Source organism: Rattus rattus, chromosome 3 (assembly GCF_011064425.1).
Source record: "Rattus rattus isolate New Zealand chromosome 3, Rrattus_CSIRO_v1, whole genome shotgun sequence".
Classification (NCBI taxonomy): domain Eukaryota; kingdom Metazoa; phylum Chordata; class Mammalia; order Rodentia; family Muridae; genus Rattus; species Rattus rattus.
The window spans coordinates 6,419,957-6,443,748 of NC_046156.1; the positions used below are offsets into that span (position 1 = coordinate 6,419,957).

Below are 23,792 nucleotides of genomic sequence, written 5' to 3' on the forward strand. Positions count from 1 at the left end.
TTTATTTGGACAATACTAATAGAAGGATTGGGGAGGTGACTCAGCGGTAGACTCTTGCCTGACACATGTGAGATTCTGGCTTCAACTCCTAGAAAGTAACTATAGGTTTAGTAAAGTGTTTAATTAAAGTTTCCACACAAAACACTCTGAAGACTGCTTCCTACAGAGTGAGGTGAGATACAAGCCTGTTCTCTAATCTTTCCTCTTCCATCACTTGGAAAAGCATTTACTAAACACAAAAATACACTCAGGCTCTGTTCAGAGTGCCGAGACGGCAGGGCCAGGACAGCAGACAAAATCTCCATTTCTGGGGAGCACAGTTTCAAACAAGAGTCAGACGGTAAAAAACAAGAGTCAGACGGTAAGGAAAGGAAGATATGATATAGTCTGAGCTGCCAGTGAGTACTGTAGACCGATGAAGTATGGGCAGTTATGGAGTAGTGAACGTTACTTACGTGAGCTCTACGTCAGAGGCTCTGAAGGACCATGATGCTGAACCAGAGACCTGAGTGAAGTGAGACCGCCCTGAGAGTGTGAGCGCACAGGCTGGAGACCTAGCACTCACAAAGGCACAGATGTGCAGGAGCCACAGTAATCATGGGTAGTTGGAGGGTGGGGACACTGGATGCATCGTCAGCAAGACAAAGCCATGAGAAGGCCTCCAATCTTGTCATAACTTTATCAAGTATTACACTTCAAACAGAGCACTGCTAAAACGTGTGTGGCTCACATGACACACACTCGAGTAGGAATAGTTTTTTTTATCATCTCTGCTAAATTAGGTAAGAACATCACGTCTCCTGAGAGAAACTTTCTTACAATTACAGAGCCATTGAGCACAGATTCTGTCTGGAATCCTGGTCATCGTATTCAAAGTCCCACCTCTTTCGTACTCTACTAAGACGTGTCAGCTTACGAAGCTCATTAAAGTAATAAAGAGCAGCTTTCCACCTCCTTATTAAATAGTTACTTAAAAAAATTTTCATATCCCAAATCCAACTGAACCTTTAACAAGTGGGAACAGAGACACTAATAAAGCCATATGTAAAATCTGAAATACATTTGAGCCATGGCGCCTAATAATGATGCCTCCCCGCAGGTCCTCACAGGTAACAGTCTCATGTTGAGAACAGAAGATTTCCCTTTATGTTATTCTTTCTTGTTACTACAAAATTAATACAGATATCCAGAGATATTGTCGTAAATGTATAGCATCGGTTTGCACTGTTTATGAGGAAAGAAAAAAAAAATCTCAGTACATTTACTTAAAAGCATTTTCTTCTTCCCTATCTAAAGTATAAAATTTCAACTAGAGCCATAAACATTGAGAAACCCTAGTAGAAGAACTGGTGAATGGCTGCCGCACTCCCCTGAAGGACGCCCGACCTTTAGTGAGCTGATGTGTTTGCACGTGATGTTTAGCAGGCCAGACTCTTCAGCATCTTCAAATGGCCCTGTTTTCTTAGGCTGTGAATTAGAGGCAGATTGATTCCACCTGCTCAGGGCAAACTCTAATAATAAAACAATTCTGGTAGGTCTCTACTAGTGCTAATCTCTTAGGGTGTCACCCGATTCCCCTCCTTACCCAGTGTACAAAGCTCAACCACACCTATAGCCAGTAACCAGCTACACATGAAATGTGTTTGGACTCAACACCCATTGTCCTATTCTTACACAGCATAAGCATACTAATTAAGTTATTGGTCAGATAAGAAAAATAATGCACTGAAATGCTATCTGTCCCCCTCCAAAAGAACCACAAAAAAATAAACCTACACCACCATATTCAATTGTAAATGCTTGAGCTAAAGAAATGGCTCAGCAGCGAAGCGTTGAGAGCTGTTTCATTCCCAGCAGCCACGTCACGCAGCTCACAGACACCTTAACTCCAGCTCCAGGCCACTGGACACACGTACCACATACTCACACAGACACACATAAATAAAAACAAAAGGTATACGTCTTTAAAAATGTAAAGTTTCATGACTCATCCACTTCAGAACTCACAGTTGCAGTGAATATTTTCAATCTATTCCGTCCTCAGTCAGAATGGGAAAGAGTCAGCTGACCCGGTCCATTAGTTTCCGGTAGAATTCTGCAGTATCCATGAAGCAGCCTCCCCTTTAGTGTGGTTTCCCTTCCTGAGGCTTTAGTTAGCCACAGTCAGCTTTGGTCTGGAAGCATTAGATGGGAAATTCTACAAATGATTCTCAACGTTAGATTAAGTTTTCTTACGTCCTGTTGTTGTAATTTATGTATCTTGTTATCTAACTGTGGACTGCACTTAACTTATAAAGTAAAGTAAACATCATAGGCATGGGTAGCACGAAAAGCAATGTGCATCAACTTCAGTGCTGCCGGTGGGAACCACAGAAGTGACATTCCGTGAATCAGGGATACTACCGCTTATAGCTGTCAACTAACTACTGGAGAAGTTTGCGTTCACTGCATGGCTTTTAAAGCTGTGCGTGTAGAAATGGAAGTTGACGGGGCTGGAGAGGTGGCTCAGTGGTTAAGAGCACTGACTGCTCTTCCGGAGGTCCTGAGTTCAATTCCCAGCAACCACATGGTGGCTCACAACCATCTGAAATTGGATCTGATGCCCTCTTCTGGTGTGTCTGAAGACAGTGACAGTGTACTCCTATACATAAAATAAATCTTAAAAAAAAAAATGGAAGTTGAGATCATAACAATAGCAGAAAGTTGAATTCTGCTGGAAGGCTGAATGGAAGAATTAACTCACAGAGAATCCTGACTAAGAGGAAAGACTGCTAGTCCCAGCTGTGAGAGAAAGCAGGAAAAGAATGCTGTCCCAGCACCTAGGAAAGTCAAAGGCATGAAGCTTTGGGCATGAAATGGTGCTGAGTGCCGTGGGGTAACGGGTACCCTTTTCTTAACTAAGCCAAGTGCAGATACTCACTGCTCTATTCAACTCTTGGGACATGGGTCAGGGCGATGCCAGTCAATAAGAGGGAGCTGCCTTTGTCACCCACATTTGCTGTGAGACAGTGCACGACGCTGATTCAGACAGGACTCTTGGTCTCCATATACCAAATCCAAACCCTCAATAGTGCCTCTGGTGTGCTTGTCCTTCTCTCATCGTGAATTCTGGTGAACAATTTTAAAATGAAATTTCCATTGGCTAGGCAGCTGTCTACTTTAATAACGCAAGATCGCACAGGCCGCAGGTTCTCAGATATGCAGAATGGAAACTGAGGCTCAGATGTGAGTTTGCCATGCCGTAAGAGGGAGGAAAACATAGGCTGTACTTTGTTCCAATATTTCTCTAATTTATCCATCTATCATATGCATACATTGATTTGTAAAAGGCCCAAACGATCAATAAACGTGCATTGAATCCTCTCTGTGCACACGTATGCACATAGATCATGCAATCTCCTGAGCACAGAAAATTAGAGAAGCTTGGTTTGTTCTTTCTCTGTTGATAATGTAGTGAGCTGTTTGTTCTCCCCTCAAATAACTGTTAACCTCACTTTATACAGCAAAGAGACTAAGAATTAGAGAATTGACTTCCAACCACTGTGTAGGGCATTCAGATAATGAAGAAATTAATCAGATGAGACTCTACCCTGGTCACTGTTAAACCACAGCTCTAATCTTAAGGAAAATTAATGCTTTATTCTGGAGCCATTTTGAATGAGCCTGGCCCACGAACAGAGATGTAGGTTATCCCAAATTCCACATTCCAATGCAGAAACAGTTAGGTGAAGTTTTTCATAGTTTTAGAGAACAAAGAAAATTATAAATCAAGGCAATTTTGAAACACATTTGTGGGTACACTGAGATTGAAGGAGCTATTCTACGGATGAGATGCTATCTGATGACAGACACTCTTAGGGTTCTCCTAAGTTAGTAGCTTCTAAGACAGTGTTTCTGACCCCTTTGTGGATGGAAACAACCCTTTCACAGGGGTCACCTAAAACCATTGGAAAAAAAGTTATTTATTTGTATTATGATCCATAACAAGAGCAAAATTACAGTTATGACATAGCAACAAAAATAATTTTATGGTTGGGGGTCACCACAATGTGGAACAGTATCAAAGGGTCACAGCATTAGGAAGGTTGAAAACCACTACTCTAAGAGGTTTTTAGGAGATGTTAGTCCATAGAGAGAATGGGGCAAGGAATAGTTATTTCAGAAGGCTAACACTAGCCCAAGATATGTATGTTCCAATCCCCCCATGGTACTGAAATACCAGCTCTTCCCTCATTAACTATGGACACAGACTTTTCCCGGGAGATTTTTGGACATAGGGAAACACAGCTTTCTTTCAGGAATTTTAATTTATATCACCCAACATCAAAGCCACAATTTCATAAATAATGGGACAGTATTTCACAATGACCCAGACTTACTGCTAAAGTAGGGCTGATCTTCAGAATCTACAAACAAAATATGTTCAGATAGCCACAAATAAAGTGCAAGAGTCGTTACCTGAACTATTATAGCATCATTGACTGATTCAAAGATAACTTTACTTGGTCCTTACTGTCTGAGTGTGAGAACCCAGTGAGAAATAGTGCACACAGACACACAGGCACAGACATATAGGCACAGACACACAGACACACAGATACACAGACACACTGAACACACAGAGACACAGACACACACACAGACACAGACACAGACACACAGACACACAGACACAGACACACAGACAGACACACAGACACACAGGCACAGACACACAGGCACACAGATACACAGACTCACAGGCACACACAGACATAGACACACAGACACATACACACAGACACACAGACAGACACACAGACACACAGGCACAGACACACAGGCACACAGACAGACAGACACACAGGCACACACGCACATTTCCTCTTAAACACACAGACACGCACAGAGACACAGACAGACACACAGACAGACACACAGACAGACTCACAGACACAGACACACAGACAGACAGACAGACACACAGACACAGACACACAGACAGACAGACACACAGACACAGACACACAGACAGACAGACAGACACAGACACACAGACACAGACACACAGACAGACACACACAGACACACAGGCACAGACATATAGGCACAGACACACACAACACACAGACACACAGACACACAGACATACACACAGACAGACACACACAGACACAGACACACAAACACAGACACACAGAGACACAGACACACAGACACACAGACACAGACACACAGACATTGACAGACTCACAGAGACACAGACACACAGACACAGACATAGACACACAGACACAGACACAGACATAGACACACAGACACACAGACACACAGACACACAGACACAGACACAGACACAGAGACACAGACACACAGACACAGACACACAGACACAGACACAAACATAGACACACAGACACAGACACACACATAGACACAGACACAGACATAGACACACAGACACAGACACAGACATAGACACACAGACACAGACACACAGATACACAGACACACGGACACACAGACACACAGACACACTGACACACACCAAACACACAGACTGCTCTGTGCCTAATTACTTAGATCTGTAGAATGCTGTCTCCCCACTGTTCTTTCTGTGACTGACAGCACACAAAGCAGTAGTGGGCATCTGTGTGTTCCTTTGCATTAGCAGAGGAAAACCAGACAGCGGCCAGGATGCCCATGCAATGTGGAGATGGGGTGTTTCATTGTTCACAGATAGGCCTACATACTGGGAGAGCATGTGCAGGTGGGGCAAACACACTGAAGGTGTTCTTCCCAGCCTGTTCCCCTTTCAGCTTGTAAACACTTACCCAAGTACAGCCCAGAAGCGCTTCCAGTTATTTTGGAATTTATTTCTGATTTCACTGAAATGTAGTTGATGGTTTTTCAATCCATTTTTAACTAAATCATCTCAGTGTCTCAGTAGAGAGTTTTGTTTACCAAAAAAGCTTGCAAGGCTCTCCACATTATTTCTTTTGTAATGGCTTTAGTTTTCTCCCCAGAGGCATAGACAAGAGAATGCTTAAATTACAATGTGTGTCTGCCTCACTATCTTGCTCATATGTTCTCTCCTTTTCTCTGATGAATTTATAGCGTAATAGAACCAGAGCTGCCTCCAGTATCCTGTGAACTTTATCTGAAATACAAACAAATTGCAACAAAACAATTAAGAATTTACACGCCGAAGTGACACTTATCAGATTTGGGCTGGAGGCTGAGGGGCCATGTGCAGCAGCCTCTTCCTCTTCCACAGGGCCTCAGAATGCAGGAGAGCAGAGACCACCTGAATATTCACTTCCCCCAAGGAAGGTTACCAGCCCTGGCTCCTAGCCTCATCTGCCACCCAGGAATGAAAGGTTGACTACAAACAGTATTGTGGGACCTCCTCTTTCTGAGGCCCATAAGAAGGGACACCTGCTTCATCTCATGGCACTGAACTCTCTTCTGAGCCCCCACCATGCTCTGTTAACACAATAAACAATAACATCTCAAAATCTCTTACTTTAAGGGGCATTCTGCTTCAATGTCCTCCTTGAATCCCAACCCAAGACCTTTCAATAACCTTGCCCCAAATATATAGACTTAAGTCTCCTTTAGTTCTCTTCCTCCTCTTCCTCTTAATCCTCCTCCTCTTTCTTCTTTGTCATGAAAAAAAAACAAACAAAAAACGCCCAAAAGTACAGAAGAATCATCATCCAAGACGATAAAATGAGTAACTGGAAAAGCTGCTGCCCTTACGGAGGCCGGCATCCTTTTCTTAGTCCAAATATGGCTGTCATTTCACCTGATAGGAATGGAAGCCTGGAGCATGGGAGATGAAGTTTAACACATGTCTGGAAAACACTGCCTGTGCAGGTCTGAATCTTCACCATAAAGGCATAATGGGGTCCTGGTGCCTCTTCAAGACTATGATACCTCTCTGACTAGGCATTGCAGATTTAACGAGCCTATTGTGAAAAATCACAGCACACAAGTCATTGTTGCTTTAGCATGGTCACAGAGCTGGACAGACATCTTCACAGTCTAATTTCAGAACATGATCATCCCTCTGGAAGCATGACCTATACCCTTCAATCTGTCCTTCTGACCCTCGCAACCTAGGTATTCCCAGAACATTCCCAGGTGAGACACCGCTCTAGAATTTATTAGGAACAATAAAATAAAAAATAAACATCAAACAGAAGCACTTGGAACGAAGACCTTTAAATGCCAAGCCATAGCATTAGAAGTTTGGTTTGTTCCATAGCTTACTGCTTGGTTTGCAGGTGGGACTTTCTCACAGTGGTTATGGTCAGACCTCTGTGCAGCTGTCTCTGCCTCCTTTTCTTCTAAGAACAATAATCAGTGGGTTAAACTCACCTAATAATCAAAGCTCACTAATTATCACATCTACGCACAAAAACTGTATATTAATACAGTTTTGAATGCATTCTGTTTTAGAGTATTGAGAGGCTAATGCTTCAAGAAACAAGCCTGAGTTAACCACTGCCTAGCCCACAGCAATCACTCATCTCAAATACCAAACTCCATCTTTCATGGGACATATGAGAAGTGTTTACGTGATCAGTTTCTCTCACACAGATACCAGGATATATCCAGATATTGTTATTTCAAGGAGTGCTATTATTGACTGGCAATTCTCTCCCTAAATTTTTTCAGATCAAGAAATATATCCTAAATTAATATATGAAATTTGAACCCTCAAGGCCACAATAATTCAGACACAGACTAGCATGGTCAGCACGCTCTAGTTCAGCATACAAAGTTATTCCCATAAACCAGAATTAACTGTATATATTTCCATGTGCGCTTTGAGCTACCACTCACTCATGCTGAACCTGACATCCATTTGTCATGTGGTTAGTTTATGATGCTAAACTTTTATTAAACATACAGTCTGAAATAGCTAAGATCCAATTTAGGGACACTACATCTCCTGTGGCATTCAAAAGTGGTTTTCTCATAAGTTGAAACCAGAGAGTCTGTGTTCCCAATTACTGTGTTCCATGTTGCGGCAGCTTCTTTTATTAAAGGCAGAGGCCATGTCTCACTGTCTAGGCTTTTGGTCTGGAGACTGAGACAGGATAATAGGTCATACCTTAGAATCATCTTATTTTACACTCCCATAGGCAAAGCGTCAAGCATGTATCATTTGTAAGACACGAAAAAAGAGAGCCCTAGCATTCACTCAGACCTTTGACATAGCCTGCATTAGCTACTATTAGACAGTAAGTATTGCTTTGAGCGTGAGATAGATAGAAGGACACAAGCCAGAAAAGCTTTATGGGCTAATAAAAATGTAAATTAGATGCTAATCAGCTTTCCACCCTGGAAAGTGATGAAAGAGGCATTACCTGAGAAATTAGATTCAAAGATTATTGCTAATCAAATCAACCCAAAATGAGACAGCCTTTGTAACCAGTTAATATCTTGTGAAAATCTGCTTCTCTCTCAATTTTTCTAGGTACTAATATTGATTCAAACATTATCAGTCTTCTATACATTCTACAACACATGTATGATACATACACACCAATGTGTCCTCACACATATAAACATATGCATGTGTGCACACACATACATATATATGAATACAAACATATACACATATGCATACATTCACATACATACATACATGAACAAACCCACATACACATGTATGCATATACATACATACATGCATATACACATACATATACATATCCCCACAGTATGTGATATATCAGCCAAATGGAAATAATACTTGCTGCACCTTCCAGCTGTTGCTAGGATACTGCCACGCAGCTGAAAGTCTTACATTTAGGATTTCAACAGTTCATCATAAATAAAAGTCTCTACGTTTTTGTGAAGTCAGATTGCTAGAATACCAGAATTTTTTTTTTGTTTTGGGGGTTTAGAAACAAGCATTCTTACCTTTGATCCATTCTTACCTTTGAGATTAGTATTTGCTCCCAATCTGTGGATGTGCAGTGATCTGTGGACCCGAAGCGTGATCTGTGGACGTACAGTGAACTGTGGATGTGCACTGAGTACTATCCCACTTTTATCAGGAATGATTCAATCTGGGGTAGATTTTAGGGAGTCCATGATGAAACACTAAGGCCTCCTAAGAACACCACATGACTTCTTCTCTGTAGCTCTCTCTGGGGAATCTCTAACAACCTTCAGAAGCGTGCTGAGGAGATTCAGATAGAACAGGAAGAGTCTAGAAACCTATGACTGGCTCTCCACGGTTGTTGCCTCTGGTAGCATCTCTCTTTCAATGTGTTCCTCAGAAGCATGTGTTACCACTACTTCCTCATGTTTGTTCTTGCACAGTCATGTATCAGATGTATCATTATACACACACACACACACACTCCAGGAAGAGCACACACCTCTGCGGCTGCTCTGAGAAGCAGTTCCTTGGGATTTTATAGCATATAAAATGTTGGTACTTTTCCTTTTTCTCATGCATTCGAGATCTCCGGACTCTAACTCCCTTAGGTCTGAACCCAAAAGTCTAAAATTGTTATATTTCCACACTTGGAATTCATCAATGTAATACCCTCCTGGGAAGATACAGATTGAGCTATCCAGGAGATTTGGTAGAATTTATCAAATTAAAGGTAATGACTGGAAACATTTCCCAGGTCTGTCTTGAATGTTCCATTTTTTTTCTGCTTTCACAATGACATTATTCTGCAGCAAATGCCCTGGTTCATCAGGCCTGTGTACAGAATGCTTACACTTCACTGAACTACTACACCCACTGTCCCCGGAAAACGTTTATGTTTTATCAACCAAGATGTTGGGAAAGACATTTCCTGCCTGAGAGAGCCTTGCCAACTCCATCTCCCTGGATGGATGGTCCAGAGCCTCTTCCTGTGAAGGTAGAAAACGTTGTGTTCCTTTTTCCACAAGACCTGCTGTGACAGAAATGAACTGTTCCCATTGTTAATGTGCTCTGCCTTTATCATATTGTAGTCCCTAGGTTTTGCTTTCTAAGTTTCCCCAAAGCCAAGGTGCAAAGCTATTTTTATCATACCACTAAGTCTCTCTACCCTGAAGTATCTCTGTCTTTTAATCAACCAGAGCATGTTAGGTAATTTCCTGTTATCATTTAAGACAACTTGTCTCAGAAGCATGGCTTGATTTGGTCATTTATTACATAGGTTTTTGAATGTATTAACAAAATGTTTGAAAGGTCTTCATAGACCTCACAGGTACATGGAGTATGCTTTGTGAGTATTTAGATAGTTGGTTTCTTGTTTTTCTTTTCTGAAACTGTGTCCCTGCTAGGTAACTCAGGCCAGCCTTGAACCTATGATCTTTCTATCTCAGTCTCCTCAGTGCTGGGGTTAGGGGCATTTACCACAGTGCCTAGCTCTACAGTAGATTTTTAATAAGTGTTTGCTAACTGACTAAACTTATGAATACCAAAGTGTTTCAGAAATTATACAGAATGAGGAAAATTACTTGTCTCTTCCTTAAAGTCAGCACAGGTAGATTATAATGACACTGTTCATGAAGAAACGAGGATATGAAATCACAAGAAATTTTCATAAATACCTTCATACATATTAATCTTTAAAAACCACAAAATTCAAGTGAATATCACAGCATGTACAAAGAAAGTATTCAAGTGACATTCAGAATGGAACAATGGGAGGCCCATATGTTCATCCGCTCACACAAATATCAACTTGAACAAGCATTCCTTCAAGGAAATACCTTCTTCTCAAAATCTTAGGACTCTGGAAGAGACGCTCTCGCATCAGGTGGATTGCTGAAATGAAAGAAAGAGCGCGGAAGATGTTAGGAAGGAAAATCGCACATAGTAGGGACAGTTATCCCACCCCAAAGTCCAGGACCAGATAGTACAACATAGGTAGCCTGTGTCTAAGTGGAAGATGGAGGGAGGCTGCTCTTCACCGTGTGTCTTAGTGATCTCAGTATATGACGTAAGCCTTTGCTTCTCAATCTGTCCCAGGGCCAGGCTGTCCTCTCCAAACTCTAGGATCAACTCCAAGGGACAGATAAGGATGAAGAAAGAGGTGGACGTCACTGCCACCACTTCTAGTCCTACTCTTAGCAATTTTTATTTTAGTCCAGCCCTAAATCCAGTCTGTCCCCATTTCCAAGTTGGGGCCTATATACTAAGTTTCTAAACAAACTGACGATATAGGCCAGCTCCTGTAGGTCCAGAATCCAGACTGGCTTTTGGACATCTAAATTCTAAGACTCCTTTTCCCATTATAGAGCAGGTCATCAGGCCTGTTCATGCACACCAAAGGTCTAATCCTATCCCAGTTGACTTGGGTTTCAGACTTGGCCCTAAACACAAGACATAATATGGACACTTGGGGACCCAGGCACCAAGTCCATCTACCCACTGACCTAATATGTAGCTGCCCATCTAAAACCAGCAAAAATTCCTCTCTGTGATCTTACTATAATAGCTGGCCACTCTAGAATCCTTGGACAGGATGACTGGTAAAGGACTTCACACATGTAAATCAATCTAAATTCTAGAAGAGATTCTATTTCTACAAATGCACAAGTATCAACACAAAGTCACAAGGACCACAGATGCTCACAGACTGTGATGACTGGAAAAGAAACAAGGTCTCCATTCCAGACAGTAAAGAAATTAACATCTGCACATTCCCTGATAAAGACTTCAAAACAATCATCCTAAGGAAACTCTGTGAATCATGACAGAGGAGAGATGAACAAGAAACAGAGCTGTGAAACAAAGATTAAAGGCAAAATATAAAATGCTCAGCCCAGATAAGCAAGAGCCAAACAGAAATAAAGGAACACAGGGAACACAGTGACGGAAACAAGCAACTTTGCAGAGCTTCAGCAGCTGATGTGAGTGAGCAGAGCCTTTCAGTTCAAAGACAAGTCATCTGGAACCACCTAAAGAGAGGGGTAAAAGAAAGAAAGGAAAAGAATGAACGGAAAAATGAAAAGGGGAAGAAAACCCAGAGCTCTTTAATGGTGCTATGGCATACACCCAAACATACTTTGTCGAAGTTCAAAAAGAAAAAGGTAAAAACTGCCTATTTACAGAAATAATAGCAGACAACTTCCTAATCTGGAGAGGAAAAACAATATTCCTATCCAGAAAAGCATGTGAAACACATGCAAACTCAGATGATTTATCACCAAATGGTCAGCAATGCTGGAAGAATGCCGACAGTCCTGACGGGAAAGCAGTGTCCCCCATACAGGCTGCCATCGCAGATGGAGCTACCTAAACAAAGGTTCCGCAAACACACAGAGGGGAAACACGGCCCCACCAATGCACATTATAGAGAAAACCATCTATTTACACGAAGAAGAGTAGAACCAGATCCTTAAAAACATCAAACAGAGGGACTGGAGATGTGGCTTAGGAGTTGAGAGCATTTGATGCTCTTCCTGAAGATGCGTTCTGTTTCCAACACCCCTGTCAGGTGGAGGCTCATGACTGGGTAATTCTTGCTCCAGGGGACTCAGCACCTTGGGCCTCTGCTGGCACCTGAATTTCTCTGCACACATACCAAAATGCAGATATGCCCGCCCACACATAATTAAAAATAATAAAGTAAACCTCGAAGAACTGGGCAGTGGTGGTATCCTTTGATCCCAGCACCTGGGAGGCAGATGCAGGTGAATCTCTGAGTTTGAGCGAGTTTCAGGACAGCCAGGGCAATATAGAGAAACCTTGCTTTGAAAAACCAAAGGAACAAAACCAAAAACAAAACACCTACCCTCACAAATAGTAAAAATCAGTTCAAAGTAGACATGAGTTAAACTTTAAGACCCAGAACTGAAAAATCACTAGAAAAACACAGTTAAAGCATTTTACATTTATTTAGTTATTTGTTTGTTTTGTTTTGCTTTGTTTTTTGAGACAGGGTTTCTCTATGTATCCCAGCATTCTGTAGACCAGACTAGCCTCTCCTGAGTGCTGAGATTAAAGCGTGCACCACCACCTCCCAGCTATTAAAATCTCAATGTTGAGACAGATAGTGACTTGTTTCAATATAATCTCAATGGAAAGGACACAGACTTGAAAGCAGAATTTTTAATCACACCTATTTAAAGGAGTCAAGAAAAAAAGAAGACATTCTTTGGCGCAGGAGAAGATATTTGCCAGCCCTGTATCTGATGAGAAACGAATGTCCAAACTTCACAAGGAACTAAATCAACTCCTTGAAGGGCCTATAGATACAGCAACTTAAAAGTAAGCTGAGGATTCAAGTAGTTCTCTTTTAAGCAGAGAAATATAAATGTGTGCATGTGAAACCAATGACAAAGAAACAAATCAGTTCCATTCTACTGTGTGTGTGTGTGCATGTGTGTGTGTGTGTGTGTGTGTTAATAAAGCCTTAGAGCGATTTTAAAGGCCCAATAAGAAGTTATATTCAGTAACATGGAAAAAGACATATTCGTGCTGGAGGAGCAAGTGAGGTGCTCTCAACTGCATTTCTCCACATTCAACATTTAAGCAGAACACAGCAAAACCTTTTTTTAAAAAAAAAGTACCTGAAAATAAACTGCCAAAGGCGTTGAATAGTTAAATGAATGTCTTTAGGATAAAGAAATTGTCTTCATCAGGGTTTCTATTTCTGCACAAACATCATGACCAAGAGGCAAGTTGGGGAGGAAAGGGTTTATTCAGCTTACACTTCCACATTGCTGTTCATCACCAAAGGAAGTCAGAACTGGGACTCAAGCAGGTCTGGAAGCAGGAGCTGATGCAGAGGCCATGGAGGGGTGCTGCTTACTGGCTTGCTTCCCCTGGTTTGCTCAGCTTACTTTCTTATAGAGCCCAAGACTACCAGCCCAAGGATGGCAGCACCCACAATGGGCCCTTGATCACTAATTGAGAAAATACCTTACAGCTGGATCTCATGGAGACATTTTCCCAAGGGAGGCCCCTTTCTTTGTGATAACTCCAGCTTGTGTCAAGTTGATACACAAAACCTGCCAGAACAGAAATAGAAAGGAACCAACAGAATTCCAACTTTAACAACTGACTTTGTAGAGTCTTCTAAAGTTTTAAAGTATGGCCCAGGAATGCCCTGAAATTCTCTGTTTAAGATCTGCCCCGTCCCCTCTCCTCCTCTAATGTATACTTGACCTGTTTAAAACAGGAGAAGGAAATTTGACTTCATCTAATGATAGATTTTTTTATCCCTGAAAACTCAGAGGGGTTGAATTCATTGACCCCAAAGCCAGAAGTCTGCCATACCGTGGGGGCGTCATTCATCTTGGAGGTCTGCACACATCTCTCTGGCTGGGCAGAATTTTTCTCATCTCCATTCTATTCAATAATCGTGTCTCTAGTCTGACACGAGAATCTATCTCTCTGGCAAAACATTCTGTTCTGGATTTGTAGGGCTATGCGGCCATGCATGCAACCTCCTTTCCAGTAGCCTGGTATCCATTACAAACCACCACAGTAGATAGTGATCTCGAGGTTATTTACACATGTTCCATTCTCTAATAACTCCACACTTACAGAATGACATTAAATCAACCTAATCTCTTTGGAAACTTTATATCCTTCCACCTAATACTTTGCTCAACTAAACACAAAACCCTCAGATGAATGATACTGAGAGTGCTGTAGATGTGCTCTTCCGGAAAGGGAGTCACTGATCTAGAAAAGAGGGAAACACCACAAAAAGGATGATAAGAGAGCTTTCTGGAAACCTAGATCCCAGCTCTGAAATTATAGAAGATCACAGTGAAAGCCCCAGGATTTTCTTTTAAGCTTCATTTCTTACTTCCCTTCTAAAACCTACTTTAAACTTTTCTAGGTATTACCAGCAAAGGAAGACCTTCCCGTGATTCAAGCAAGGTAGCCACCCTCAACTGGCTAAGCGCTCTGCGCTCCTGATACACAAGAGCCCAGGGATGTGTTGAGCCCAGGGATGTGTTGACAGCACATTTTTTCTTGACGCAGTTTCCCATTTTACATTTCTTATCTTCCTGGTGTAGTTGACTTCTGACTCTGAAATCAGCAGACAGCAATATTTCAACGTAAACATTATTAATATACTGGTACTGGGTTTTAGTTAGTTGCAAATGTGAGGTAAAGTCAGAGAGACTTAAAATGCTTTGTTAAGGCAAAAATCTTAGCAGTTTCCTTAGCTCCAGTAAGAGCTGAATCCTTTTCTTTTTCTCTTAACCTTCTTACATGAATCACTACACTTTAGCCAATGTGATCCCAAGGAAAACAAAAGTTGTTGGAGGTTTCCTATGCTGACTGCAAACAACATTACAACCCCAGTAACAAAACCAGCCTGTCACAGTCACGTCAGACTGTGAAGTAAAATGGCGAACTCAGCCCATATACTTATAGGCACCTGACTTGTGACAGAGTTGTCTAAAGCTGGGAAAGATGGCCTCTTTTAACCAAGAGTGCTGACAAAACCAGTTTCCACATGTACAAGGATGAAATGAAGCCCTAGTCTCTTTCATTCTAAATGAAAAAGTCATTCAGAATTGATCTAAGACTTAATTTAAGTCCAGGAACTCTGAAAGGGCTCAAGGAAAAAAAAAACTTCAAGCTACAAGGCAAGGATTTTCCTACAAGGACCATAATACTTGAGGAAATAAAACCAACAATTGACAGGTGGGATTACATAAAATTAAAAAGTTTCTGTGCAACCAAAGAAATTGCTGAGGGAAAGGGCAGGCTACAGGGCAAGCGGGAATCTGCTAGCTACACATCTGACAGAGGACTAATATCTAGACCATTCGAAGAACTTCAAACATTAAAAGAACCGAGCAATCCTGCTGATAAATGAACACATAAAACAAACCAACAGTTCTCAAGAGATGAAGTCCAAACCACCCTCAAACACTCGAAGCCATTCTCAACGTCTGCACTCATCACAGGAATGCAAATTTAGATATTGAGATCCCATCTCACCCCAGTCCAAACGTCAGTCCTAAGAAGAGGTCAGAGCAATGGTTCGGTGGCTAAGAATCCTTGCTGATTTTCCAGAGGAGGGAAGTGAGTTTGCTGCCCAGCATCCACATCAGTCAACTTACAATCTCTTTGTAAAACTAGGTCCTGGATGATCTGATTACCTCCCATGCCCACATGGGGGCATCCCCACATGTTGCCTTCAGGTCAGATGACTTCTCAGATTCATACCCAGTATAATAGTTTCTAGTTTCCATTCGATTTCTTCTTTGTCACTTGGACCCTTTACTTTGATACAGTTGCATTACTAAATGCCTTGGAGGTCACGAGATAACATTTTTTCCTACAGCTGATTTCTAGTGTAATTCCACTAGGGTCAGAGTCGAGCTTGCGTTTCACAGACACCGAACTTCAGGATGGCTTCTGGGCTCAACATATGGTCAGTTTGACAGATGTCCCTCCATGGCTCTGCACTTGCCACCCAGGCCCACCTTGCTGACCACTTTGATCAGGTACTGTTCCACACATTGCATTTCTTCGGTCTGCCAGTGAGACAGCTGCTTTAGACACCCTGTCCCCATGGCAGGAGGAGAGGTCTGTGTTTCCTTTCATTTCCCAATGCTTTGCTTTTATCTGGGTTCAGGTTAGTGGGGTGTACACGACGTGTTACAGAATTGCTGCGCCTTTACAGGGAGGCCGGGTCTCATTTGTTATAAAATGTTCCTCTTGATGGCTAATAGTCCTCCTCTGAAAGTTCCCTTCCTCTTCAGTCAGGGTCATGACATGTTAGACATTTCTGTTTAGAGTGTTTGTTCCTGCATTTCCACATCTTATTTAAGGCGCATCTCTTGAATTTTGTGAAGATTAGTACACATTTAAACTTTTATTTCATTTCATTGATATGTTTGAGCTTAAAATATTGTTTCACTGTTTGATTTTAAGTGTCCCATCTATTCCTTCCTTACCTTTGATGTCTTCAAATAACAACAATGAATGGGGTCTTTAAAGCACCTGAGGATCATGTTGTGCATTCTTTGTTCTTCGTCCGTTAGAAAATCGGTATAAATTACCTCTTACAGCACACTCAACCTTGCCAATTCCAAATCGTGAAAGATCTTTGAGCACTTTAGCATCTTGTTGTATCTTACCTTTCAAATTTATTATCACATCTTAATTCTTTAAGAATTTAAAATGCTTCAAATGATGACTCTTTTCAAATGCACTCAGTGTTCTGTGGGCTATGTGTGCTCTCAACCCCTTCCATTTGGTCCTATGTCTCTATGATTTTTTGTAATCATTTTGTGTCTGTCTGAAGGATTTTCTCTAATATACTCCTAAATATTTTCTTTCTGGGGCTCAGTGTTCATGTGTACTTGCTGTTCTTGCAAAAGGTCTCTGATTGGTTCCCAGGACCCTCACTGTGGGATCCACAATGTCAACCTCCAAGGCCACAAAATATATACTCAATGGACATATATACATTCTCTCTCTGTCTCTCTGTCTCTGTCTGTCTCTGTCTGTCTCTGTCTCTGTCTCTCTCTGTCTCTGTCTCTCTGTCTCTCTGTCTGTCTCTCTCTCTCTCTCTCTCTCTGTCTCTCCCTGTCTCTCTCTGTCTCTGTCTCTCTCTGTATCTCTGTCTCTGTCTCTGTCTCTGTCTCTGTCTGTCTCTGTCTCTCTCTCTCTCTCTCTCTCTCTCACACACACACACACACACACACACACACACACACACACACACACACACAGACCCCCCAGATGCCCCAGACCTCATTGCCCCAAGCTGAGTACCTCACCTGTACTCACTGTGTAGTGGATGAATGCACTGCCCCTGTTGTTTCCCCCAATCCCTGTAGAGAACCAGATTCCTAACCTGCTAGTGTTTGGGGAGGAAGACTATATCACTAGTTAAGTCACACAGAGGAGTCATCATGGTGCCACAAAGTAGATCCCTTCCTGAGTCTAATTATGCTGGTACCTTGATGATGATGGCCTCCCAAACCCTTGGTGTTTACCAGGAAGGGGGAGGTGTGTGATTCTCCTCATCCATTCATCTGTGAACTGACAGCTAGGTTGCTTTATATAGTAACTATTGTTCACAATGCTACACTAGACATGGGGTGCAGAAATGTTTTCAATATATTACTTTCATTTATTTTGGATTGGATTTTCTCACAACAAGCCAGGGTAGTCATATTTCTTATGAAGTGCCAAGGGGCTACAACTGTTTGTATTTCAATAAATAAGTTAGAAGTTTCATGGCCTTTTATGACCTCGAGAGCTACAAAACACCCCCACTGAACTCTATTAATCAAGGCAATCAAAGCCACTTGGTTTTAAAGGGAGGAGAAATTTCCCTGCTTCTCAGTAGTGTCAAACACGTTGTTACCATATTTTAAAAGTCTCTATTGTCTGTTGTTTAACTGTAAATTATTTATAACCCAAGGGAAATATTCTTACTCATCCAAGAGCCTCGTGCTGACATGGGTCCTTGTCCAACCCAAGAAAGGTGAGGACCACAGAGCGTCCATCACCCCCGATGCTCTGTCTCCGTCTGATTCCAAGTTTATTAAAGAGACAAGATGCCCGTCTCTAACTCACCCATCATACAGGGTAGAGCAGGCACAGAAAACAACAGTGGAATGCTTATTCTAAAGGCAGACACCGACCCTGCTGTCACTAAGGCCAATCAAGAAGAACAGCTAAAAATGAGCATTGCTGGAAGAAAGATTTCTTGATCACTTCACACATTTTGGATAAGGATCATAGAATCACCTACTGTGCACTCTTGTATGTGAATGTATGTACAATTTAAGTAAATATGCTTGCACTACTGCAGGCTGGCTTTGTAGATGCTTGCACTGCTGAAGGTTATAATTGTACATGCTTGCACTACTGCAGGCTGGCATTGTGTATGCTTGCAGGCTGGCATTGTACATGCTTACACTCCTGTAGCCTGGCATTGTGCATGCTTGCAACTACTGCAGGCTGGCATTGTGCATGCTTACACTACTGCAGCCTGGCATTGTGCATGCTTGCACCACTGCAAGCTGGTTGTGTGCATGTTTGCAGGCTGGCATTGTGCATGCTTGCACTACTGAAGATTGTAATTGTACATGCTTGCACTACTGCAGGCTAGCATCAAGCATGTTTGCTCTACTGCAGGTTGCCCTGGTGTATGACTGCACTTAGGTGGTCCTTTGGTTTGTATGCCTTCACTAGTTCATGCTGGTGCTTAAACAGTTTTCCTCTCTTTCAACTTTTGAGATTAAATCATCTAAATTTTGTAGGCACTATAAATCAAGGGTAGGTCAGATTCTAGACATCTGATTAAACTATCTTGTTCCACAGTTTTCCCTTCCTTCAAATCCCTGAGTTATTTCATAATTTTGTATTTTCCAAGTTTTGGTGCACAAAATGGAGGCCTTTCTCCACGTTGGCTCTTCCTGTCTGTATTTTATGAGTGTGAGCACACATTTAGTAAACTACCCTGAAGGTCATCAAAACAGTAGAACTTGGTGAGGGATCAGAGTCCATTTCAGCTGCTTTGATCTCAGCTCTGAAGGAATCGGAACACGCCTATCACTGTTTATAAAAGGGCATCAATGTTTCTTCTAATAGTGTCATAAATAAGGCAGCCATTGACAGATTTACTGTTGATATGTGTTTAATTTAAACGTGTTTTGGAAGATAGGATAAGTGGTGAAAGGAAGCTGCCAGCTCTGAGAGATGGATGGCCTGAGACTCCACAGCACATCACTCATTTTAAATTAAGACATGATATTATTCTTTCTGAATTATATCACAAGTGGAAGGAGAGTGAGGACCTGCTCTTCAGGGGGGAAATAAAGCAAGAAAAAAAAACTATCCTGAATCAGGAGTTTAATGAAATATGTCAAACTTCTCGCCACTCTAAGCAAAGCAGCCCTTGCCTGCAGTGTGCCGACAGTGGGGCTGTCCATGTTTGCTACTAGAGCCGACTGCTTTTTGCACCTTTACGATGGAATGCAGAGGTCTGTTCTTAGTTACGTGATTTATCAATATGTAAGCATAATCCCCCTCCTTACTATCTTGTTAACGTGAGTCCAATCTCTTGTAAACTTGAATATCAAGTAGATGTTAGCAATCTGGTAAAACACTTCCCGTTAGATTTGCTCACAGCACATTCTCTTTGTCTACTCTCGCAGAGAGTAAAATTGTCTGCAAGTTATGTCACCTGGAAGTTATTTCTCAAGTATGTCAACATCCAGGCATTTCCCAAGCAGTTTTTATTAACTCTCTCTTTATTTGTCTCACTGTCCTCATGTGATATTTGGGAGAATGATGTCACCCTGCTGGACGTGGGCACATTCAAAGTGGAGAAAACAGCGTATTATCATGTCTGAGGCATTGTTGCAGAGGGAGAGTGTAAGCAGGTCTACGTTGCTGGACTCTGGGCGTAACTTACGGTATCTAGGAGACTTTGGATGTCAGAGGGCAGACAGAGTGGATTCTTCAGACAGTTCTCCATCTGATGAATGAGGAGGAACCTGGGGTTCGCTATATTATGTTAACTGAAAATGGAATTATGCACTGATATTGGCATTACAATAAATACATTGAGTTAAGAATTAGGTGGGAGGTATGTAAAAATTCCATATATTTCGCTTCATAATTTATTTACTAACATTTTTCATTTCATTACTTGGGATTTTATACAACTGTGTCCATCTTGGATTTTTTTTCATAGTACAAGTATATATTTTTTGTTCTAGCATCTTCAACCACAAATGGAATATGTTATAAAATATGAGAAGCAGAACTCCAAGCAATGTACTGGGTATCTAGGGATGTAGTTAGAAAGACATGAATTTCTGAAGGACTTCCAAATGGAGAGAGATATAGGAGAGGGGGACTGTGGACCATGAGAGTTTCCTTAGTATGAGGAATTGACTTCAAATATATTAAACACCCAATGAACAAGCATTTAAGGATGGGTTGGGATCTCAGCTTTCTGTGAGAAAGCTCTGGCTTGACACCAGCTCAGCCTACTTACTGTTCCCAGCTGACAGGAATTATGGGACTTCCATTTCTACATTAAAGACAAGTATGGAAGGGTGTTAAAATGATGTTTCAGAGGGCAAAATGAGTCAGGAGAAAGCCTGGAGAGCTGCAGTTGCCCAGATTTCAAGCTCAAAGTCTTAATAAACCCCGCTCTTGCCCCAGTGTGCTGGAACAAACCACACTGTGATTCTCAAACTCCCTGCCTGGTTCTAGCTATTCCTTGAGTTTGTGTTTACTTCCTAGATGCCCGCTATAATGTAGAAAAACTAGCTGCATGTGTCAAGGTTCTATTGAGGAAAATTAATTCAGGTCTGAACCCTAATTCTCTGAGTTGTTATTGTGCTGTCCTGGCAGGAAGGTAAGTTCATTCATTGCTTTGTCACCAAATGTAAACATATTTGTTTTTAACTCTGTTGTTCTAAGTACTGCATTAACTAAAGAGCCCAGAGCCATGAGTGACATAAATCCACATGGCTTCAGGATGAGTGTGTGTGTGTGTGTGTGTGTGTGTGTGTGTGTGTGTGTGTGTGTAAACACAGCAGAAGCTAAGGTAGGAAACCTGATACTGACTCCCATGTCTGAAGTAAGAAAAGGTAGAGAGAGGAGCATCATGGGACAAGGACAATGGAAAGAGGGTAGACAGCATCTGGGTGGCATGGCTAGCTCATGGTCAGCTTCAACAATGATTCTCAGGGGAGCTTAAAGAGGTACGGTCAGAGACTGAGTCAGGATGAAAGCACTATAGACCAGAAGCAATCAAGCACAAGTTCCTAAGAGTCAGAGTGTTCACTGCCTCAAGCTTGGAGGCTGAACAAGTCTGAGGGGAAGAAAGCATGGATGAAAGGGGCTTGTCCCAGCCAGTCCATGACAAGCTCTGAATTTGGAGTGACTCCCAAGGGATTTCCAACATAGAATGAAGCAGCTGAGATTTTATACATGGGACTTTACTGCCCAGCAGATGTTGGCTGCTCTCTAAGGAGGGCACATGACCTGACCAGGCAGCCCCCTACAAACAGATCTGGTGCAGAGAAAGCAGATAAACGAGGACTTTGCTGCCTGGTGCTGCTCAGAAGTCCTCCCAGCAGAGCGAGATAACTCCTTCAAACACAAAGCTCCTTCTCCACAATTACAAGCGAGACTTCTTTGATTATTTGAAAAGAGATAATAAAAATAGAGAAGTTGTACCTCAGTCCAATATTTTTGCTGAGCATAAGCCTACACGCAGCAGTAGAGTTAAAAGATTTTCTTTAAATGGAGTCTAGATGGCATTGTTCTTTCGTTTCATAAGCAACAGTCGTGACATCAGCTCAGTTAATTGTTTTATTTTTGTTGCTGAGTTAAGCAAACATAACAGAGGTATCTGATCACATGACCTTCATGGCTGTCTTCTCCTAGTCTTCCCAGGTATTTGCTCAGTTGTGTCTTAGAGCAGGAGTCACCGCTGTTTTCGGCCCACGCTTCAGTTGCTTCCATCAACACTCAGAAATAAATGAGTAAGGTGCCCAGCATATCACACTTAGGACTCCTCTTGGATATATTTAGAATCTTTTTACAACTAAGTCTCTCTGGGAAGATCTGACTTCTCTACGTCAAGAATGGTCTGTTTATTTGTCTGGTTTCATATAACCATTCCTTAGAAGTCAAGAGCCCAAATCAGAGCAGGGGGTGTCCGAGAAATTGCTGACATCTGAAGAGCTTACGTGAGGCAGAGGTCAGACTGTGTTTTTCTGAGCAAACAGCGATCCTTGGGACAAAGCCTGCTCCCGCGGCAGCACAGGTGTGTGGATTGCAATGGACCGCTGAGGAAATGACGTCATGGGAAACCTGCCCCTTCCTGTCCCTCTCACAGCACCCAGAGTGACCTGTGCTTTGGATCTTCATGCTTTCCTCTTTTACCTGACAAATAGTCAAATTCTGCAACTTTCTGCCCCCTCGGATTGCTGCCCTTAACTGCTTACGGCGTAAGCAAGGCTGGGCTTTAGACAACTCTGAGTCACCCCGTTCCCAGGAAAGCACAGTTTTGATCCACAGAGGGACATTCTGCTTCATTTTTAGGAAAGTTCTTTTTTTTTTTTTTATTTTTAATGTTTCAGAACCTCCAAGAGCAAGAATCGCTTCCTTTAAACTATGCCCTACGCCAACCTTAGAGCTGTTGAGCATTTGAAGAAAATAGAACTTTTTAATCATTACTGTTCTTTCAGAAGTGTGAGACAATTTGGGAGCTAGAGTGAGTTACACTAATAAGTTTGCCATTCTCATAGCCATACAAATTAATTCAGAACTTGCAGGCTTCTAACTGTCAGGGAAAAAAAAATCTGTCATGCAACGGAGGCTCCTAAAACTGATTATTACTTAATTAGCTTCCTCCTTATTGAAAAAGAACCATTAGTCCAATTATAAGTTTCCCTGGTTCTAGTGAACTGGTATTTCTGTTTTTCAAATGAAGATCGCTAGAGATATATTAACAGACAACAGTATGGAGCCTGGAACTTGACCAAAAGTATGTGCAAGCCTTTTATTTCATAATAACCTCACAGGATGGACTTTGTGAAAGTATCAAGAACAGACACTAGGGCTCAGTGTAATTGGGAGATGTCCATTCACTCGTCCCCCTTGGATACTTTTCAACATGGAGGACATGGCAGAGCCTCTACTTCTGGACTCTTTGTTGAGTATCTTCTCTGAATGCATTGAATTGGGCACCCAGGAACTCCTTCCTTCCTCATTCCTTCAAGAAATGTAGGTGTCTTGTGAAGAAAGTGCTCTAACATTGGGGTTTAATTGTAATTGACATAGAGACTAGGAATCTTTGGATTACACTTCTCTAATTTTCTAA

General features: G+C 41.9%; 1 protein-coding gene across 2 annotated transcripts in view; it reads left to right on the top strand.

Annotated features, from left to right (window-relative positions):
* Positions 1-23,792, top strand: part of Tnni3k (TNNI3 interacting kinase) — a 272,604-nt gene that overhangs the window by 20,368 nt on the left and 228,444 nt on the right. The gene's annotated exons all lie outside the window — the stretch shown is intronic.